The sequence below is a fragment of the Octopus bimaculoides genome, chromosome 10, assembly GCF_046866305.1.
Source record: "Octopus bimaculoides isolate indiv1 chromosome 10, ASM4686630v1, whole genome shotgun sequence".
Classification (NCBI taxonomy): domain Eukaryota; kingdom Metazoa; phylum Mollusca; class Cephalopoda; order Octopoda; family Octopodidae; genus Octopus; species Octopus bimaculoides.
In genome coordinates, this window is record NC_142937.1 from 45,274,449 (window position 1) to 45,281,948 (window position 7,500).

Below are 7,500 nucleotides of genomic sequence, written 5' to 3' on the forward strand. Positions count from 1 at the left end.
AAGTCGATATTTTTATTAACCACACACTAAGAGTTGTCGTTGGTGTTTAACCCTAGATAAACTTTGATCCAGCACAGCTATGATGAAAGGTATTTTATCTGTGACTACCTCGTCTTTTATGGGATTCTAAGACTACAATTATGAAATACAATTCTTATATTTAAGAAAGAAATCTGACTGCATTTTATAACAAGTCGAACAAAATCTTTACTTTTTGTCTTTGACTTGTTACAGTCATTGGACTTCAAGTGCTTAGTCGAACAAATTGACTCGAATATCTATTTTAAAGGCTGGTGCTTATTCTACCGATCTCCTTTCCTGGACTGCGAAATTACGGTGACGTAAGCAGGCCAAGACTTGTTGCCAAGCGGTGGAGATATAAACACAAATACAAAGAAGCTAATATACAAACTCACACACACAGAAGCACACACACAAGCACACACACACACATACATATATATATATATATCGCCAAGTAGACAGACCTACACAGTGTTAAGGCTAACAATCTCCAGCCACTAACACCCAAGGGTAACCACTAACACCCAAGGGCTTCTAAAACAAAAGCAACGGCGGGGGACCCGCTTTCTATTTTGTATCCAGCCTCAGACTGGGAGGTACAAGTGAATCTGAAGGGCAGACTCATAATCTCAGAGAAGATAACAATAACGTCACTCGGAGCATACATGTTCCTGCTTTCGTATCGAACTTACAGTATACTAGGAGGAGAGACTCGATATTTTTCACCAGCTAAAGAAAACCAAATATTAGAACTTTGTCGACAAGGTCTTTGTCAAGGGATGGCTAGCAGTCATTGAAGTTGCCTGCCGCAGATTTCCAATTATATCGGTACGTTATTTCCTACAGAAGAACTTTCTGGAACCCATGAAACTGAAGAAAGCCAGCAAGTAAACAGGCACGACAGGTGAAACCAGCTCAAAATGGCTATGACTGATAAAAGACCACAAGGGGAACCCTTTCTCAGGCGAAGGCTAGTTCAGCGCTCGCTGCCCCACTCAAGCTAAGAGATGAAACGCTTCTGACCCCGAGATACCCGAAGATTTTCCAGTATTGCGATGGATTTAGATGAAGAGTTTGTAAAACTTCTGAGTAACCCCTGTAGTTTCTGCGTGATGCAAAGCATCTCTGGTGTTTATTTCACCACGTATATACGATGGGCTTGCGTACAGTTTCCTTCTGGTAATTTTTCACTCGTAAAGCATAGGTAGACTCGTGGCTCTAGTAAAAGACACTAGCCCAAGATGCCGTGCAGTGGGACTGAACCCGAAATCATCTGGTTTTCAAAGCGAGTTTCTTAACTACACTGTGAAGCATGCATCTCGACAGTTCCAACGGTTAGAGTATTTCAAGTCTCAAAGTAATAGCAGCAGTAGCAGCAGTAGTAGCAGAAGTAGCAGCAGTAGCCATATGCGCGGCAATTCAGTACGTGTTGCTCTTATAGATTCCTTATAGATTATAGGCTTCAGAAGGCCACATTCCGTTTGATTTTTTCAAAAGAGTATACTGCAGGAAAATAATTGCCATATTTATCGAGGCTCTAGGGAAGCAATTTTGACCTAAACTTATTCTTAAGCATACATATGCATGCACGCACTAACACTCACACACACGCGCACACGCACGGATGCGAGAGCGCACACACAAGCACATGCGAGGCGAGCGCGCAATCAGACATACATTGAAATCATGTGTACAGATATAAAGCTAGGTATAAACATCCACATATACATATGTAATATTACACAAGGAATTTGACAAATTGACATGTAGACAGACTGGTACGCAGCAGTCAAGTATCAGACAAACAGTAAGATATGAAGAATAATTTATACACACACACACACACACACACACACACACACACACACATATATATATATATACATATATATATATATATATATATATATATATATATATGAAAGAAGATGACCTATCTTATTTCTACAAACAATATATATATATATATATATTTACAGAAAACAATAGACGAAGACAGGTGAAGGAATAGCAAGCAGGTGTATTACTTTAACGCTCGGGAAGAATGAAAAGGTCTTTGAAGTCTCGAGTCTACCTTCTTCGATAGAAAGGACTGAGAGAAAAGAAAAACAGAGAGAACGAAAAAGACGGAGAGACAACAACGTGTACGGATTAACAGTTCAACGTGATGAAACGCTATAACGGCTCAATATTATTAAATGCTATATATATATATATATACATACATACATACATACATACATACATACATACATACATACATACATGCATGCATGCATGCATACATACATACATACATACATACATACATACATACATACATACATATAAATGCAGATAGAATCTACCTACTGTTATGCATGCATATCCGGATAGGCAGATCAGCAATGGAAAGAGAGAGAGAGAGAGAGAGAGAGAGAGAGAGAGAGAGAGATAAAAGAGAGAGAGAGAGAGATAAAAGAGAGAGAGAGAGAGATAAAAGAGAGAGAGAGGCACTTTATCGGTTACGACGACGAGGGTCCAGTTGATGCGATTGAAAGAACAGCCTGCTCGCGAAATTAACGTGCAAGTGGCTAAACACTCTATGGACACGTGTTCCCTCTTAACATACTTCTCAGGGGGATTCAGCGTGACATACAGGTACTACTCATTTTTGCTAACTGAAAAGGCTAGGGCAACGTGAAATAAGGTGTCTTGCCCAACGACACAACGCACAGCCGGGAATTGAACTCACGACCGTGAGCCGAATACCCTAACCACTAAGCCACACGTGGTCACTATTTATATCATCGTGGCACTCCGTCGGTTACGACATCGAGGGTTCCAGCTGATCCGATCAACGTAACAGCCTGCTCGTGAAATTAACGTACAAGTGGCTGAGCACTCCACAGACACGTGTACCCTTAACGTAGTTCTCGAGGAGATTCAGTGTGGCACAGATTGTGACAAGGCTGGCCTTTTGAAATACAGGTACAACGGAAACAGGAAGAATGAGTGAGAAAACGTTGTGGTGAAAGAGTACAGCAGGGTTCGCCACCACCCTCTGCCGGAGCCTCGTGGAGCTTTAAGTGCTTTCGCTCAATAAACACTCACAACGCCCGGTCTGGGAATCGAAACTGCAATCCTATGACCACGTGTCCGCTGCCCTCGTGGTCCTCCACATTGCGCCTCCACATTTATATCATATATATGGGGGGGGGGGGTTCGTGTGTGAGGGGGTGTACATATATATATATATATATATATATATATGGGAGAATATACAAAAAATAACAACAGACGAGGACAGGTGGTGTAAATAACAAAAGTATATATATATATATATATCATTGAAAGAAAATAGAGAGATAGGTAGATAGATAGATAGATAGATAGATAGATAGATAGATAGATAGATAGATAGATAGATAGATAGATAGAAGACTTGAAGAAAAAAATGAAGACAAAGTATCATAAATTGATTTTCAAGAAAAAGCTGCAAAGAAAGACAGAAATACTTAACGAATGCCATCAAAGAACATTGACCAAAGCAAAGATTAAGTGAAAACTTACCGTTGCCAAACGCAGCAGAAGATTGAGTGACCAGAAGTTCAAAGGTTCACCTTTGGTTACTGAGATTCTGGCCTAACTTACTGCTTTTTATAAGGAATCGCTGAATGCGTTGGTTAAGCAGGTAGGCGATCGAATTATGACACCTGACTTAAGACAATTTACAAATCAGTGATACCTGGCGCCACAGCTTGATGGTTTTTGGAATTCGATTTCTTCAAATCAGACGCCGCGTCTGCTGTGTCTTCAAAGAAATGTTACCTGTATCCCATCTATGTGCAGGTGTGTGTCTCTAAGTAGTTTATACATATATAGATAGATAGATAGATAGATAGATAGATAGATAGATAGATAAACATATTTGTATATATGAGTGCATGAATGTACGCGTAAATATATGTGTATGTGTGTATATGCACTGTAATAAATGGATGTGTCTATAAATATACATATATATATATATACACTTATATACGCACATATGTGCACATATATATTTACATATGAATATATACATATTTATATATTCATACACACACACACACACAAAACATTTTATTTAACCGATACACACCAGGCAACTTAAAAAACAATGATAAAAACGTTAACTAAACAAAAATTTTGTTTTCACTCTCTCTCCCTCTATCTCCCTCTTTAACCTCCCTCTCTTTCTCTCTCTCTCTCTCTCTCTCTCTCTCTCTTTCTCTCGTTCTCACTCTCATTTTCTTTCTACTTTAAATTTAACACTCCACCTCCAAATTACTTCATGATTTACTTGTTACTTCGATCAAACATCTCTGGCTGCCCATTTCCACTTATGACAATATAACCACTTTGTCTCCGCCATCACCACCACAACCATCTCTCTCTCTCTCTCTCTCTCACACACACACACACACACACACACTTTTACATTAAGATTTGCTGAAGGAGCCTCTTCGTCAGTCTCTATTTGGAATGGATGGCAAAATTCTTACTCTTACTCAAATATTCTTCTCCTTCCTCCTCTATTCCCATCATCACCACCATCACTACCACCACCATCATCATCATCAACAACAACAACAACAACATTTCATTCATTGCCAATACCTTTCGTAGGCGAAAACATGGCCTTGTGGTTAAGAAGCATGCTTTGCGATTCCGTGGCCTCAGGTTCAGTCCCACTGCGCGAAACGTTCGTCAAGTGTCTTCTACTATAACCCCGAGCTGACCAATGCCTTGTGACTGAATTTAGTAGATGAAACTGCATAGAAGCCCGTCACATATATATGCGTGTGTGTATGTGTGTGTGTGTGTGTGGGTTTGTGTGTGTACTTATGCGTGTATTTATGTGCATTTTTATGTACGCCGTTGGTTTGTTTACATTCCTTTAGCTTTTTTAACCCTTTTATAACAACAGAGAACGTACCAATATTATACTGTAATCTTTCTTCTATCATTTGCTTCATGGGGTGCGGTTGAGAAAGACACCAACTGCTGTCTGCAACACCAGGGTCGAGTTGGTGGCCAACATCAAGGTCTTCGAAGATCATCTCAGGGACATCACCATCATCATCATCATCATCATCATCATCATCATCATCATCAACAACAACATTACATTCAGTGTGTGTGTGTGTGTGTGTGTGTGTGTGTGTGTGTGTGTGCGCGTACGTATGCAAATATGAATATAAATACATACATAAATATAAATACATACATACATATATTCATACATACATGTATGTATGAACATACATACATACATACATACATACATACATACAATGAAGAACGCATGTACCGATTCTTGAGGCCGTGGTAGAATCTGGGGGCGGCTTCTTTGAGTAAATTGTTACCTCCCAGCCATAACTAGTTGATTGTGATTTTTGTTGTTTTTTTTAAATACTTTCATTTTTGGATGGGATATCGATGAGTTTTCCTTTTATGATAACTGTTAAATTTAACCCGAACATCCTGTATTTAATAAAAGAAGCATTGAAATATCAGCTACAAATAAATATGTGTAGAGTAAAATATTTATATTTTCACTTTTTCGGTAGTTATGGGCAAAGTACTCTGAATGCATTTCGATCTTATTGTGACATCATCAGCAAAGCACTGACTTTGCCGTATTTGTTGAAATAATGATGGGAGAACCAATAAATACTTGCACAAGAATGCACATTCGATGGTACTGGAAGCCAGAAATGTTTATAGAATAAGTAAATCAGCGAAACTATCTGCGTGAAAAGTAAGTTACATTTGCGTTAGAATATTTAACGCAGAGCGTATTTAATATGCACGCACACACGCACACACAGACACGCTTGAACGAAAACGCGCGTGCGCGCGCACTCACATACACACGTATATGCACATATGCACACATGCACACGCATACACATACACATGCGTATTCATTCATATGTACATACGTATATTCACACGCATGTACGCATGCATACCAGTGTGCACGCACACACGCACACGCGTGCACATGTGCACTCGCACGTGCCCGTGCGCAAGTATACACGCGCAAAACAAGCGTTGGGGATTGGTAAGCGTTGGGAATTGGTAAATGTTGGGGGTTGGTATGAGTTGGAGGTTAGTAAACGTTGGAGATTGGTAAATGGCTGTCCTGCTCATTGGGTTGATTGGTAGCGGAAACCTTGGTGCAGGCGGTGCAAAGTAGCAACTGGTACTAAGGTGGGTTGTCGGCAGTCAGAGGCCTGAAATTTGCCAGATGGCCATATCTCTGGTGACATCAATACGATAAATCGGATTTCGTGTTTATGGATACTGCGGGTTGGATATTCCGGTTTAGACAACACCGCATCTAACATCGCACGCATCAACAGACGTAAAAATGCACCCATACAACCCCAACCTGCAACTTCCGAAACCCTATCACGTGCTACTCTTACACCGTCCGATGGCATTACAAGACACTATACCAGTATGACAGCTAATGACTTCATAGTAAGATACTTCCAGCATATGCATTCGTTCAGATCCAGGCATAGAGAGAACTCTACTTCCTTGTCCCGTTTTCTCTATAGACACCGTGAACTCCGAGATGAAATACCCAGCATCAAGTGGACTATCATCGACAGAGCGCCATCATATTCACTCGGCGAACCCAACCTACCTCTGCCTTCGTGAAAAACTGCATACCCTCCAAGAAACCGCAGTAACCATCAACAAGAAATACGACTTATCGTATTGCTGTCAACAGAGATATACCCTTCTGGTAAATTTCAGGATATACTACCTTAGTACCAGCTGCTACTTTTCACCGCCTGTACCAAGGTCAGCGCTACCAACCAACACCATATTATTTATTTAAAGGACATAATACATGTCTTTAAGTGCTAATAATAGTTTCATATGTTAAGAAATATCTCAAACATATTCTTCGGGCACAAACCACATATCATAACGAACTAAAAAGATTGAATAAGACAAGTGAACTTGGTAGACGGAAACTGATTGGTAGACCGCCATCTACCAATCCCCAACGTTCACCAACGTGCGGCACTAACATTTGAACTCTACAAACAAATCAATTGTACAGGTCATTCGGCAAAAGCTGACCCCTCATACAGGACTGACCTTCATATATATGCACATACATGTATATACCACATCATATATATACACATATATATGCACTTACATGTATATACCACAAAAGGCCCCAAAATTAGAAACTATTCATTAAATACTATCCTAACTAAATCAATCAAGCAATATCAATATGTGATCAGCATAAATCATGAACTAACTCGAACTTACGAGAATGAAGGAGGCCTCAGAACGAGACCCCATGACATAAAAGATTCATAAACAAACATATCAAACTTACATTCCTATCATGTGTGTGTGTGTGTACGTGTGTGTGTTCGTGGGGGGGTTGAAGAGAGAGAGAGAGAGAGAGAGAGA

At 39.9% G+C, this 7,500-nt stretch overlaps 1 protein-coding gene across 1 annotated transcript in view; it reads right to left on the bottom strand.

The window, feature by feature from the left end:
- LOC106874905 (uncharacterized) overlaps window positions 1–4,038 on the bottom strand; it is a 94,788-nt gene extending 90,750 nt beyond the window's left edge. Inside the window, exon 1 of the mRNA XM_089358270.1 lies at window positions 3,577–4,038. The gene's annotated coding sequence lies outside the window, so the exon portion shown is untranslated. The remainder of the gene's footprint in view (window positions 1–3,576) is intronic.
- Between the last annotated feature and the right edge of the window lie 3,462 nt (window positions 4,039–7,500).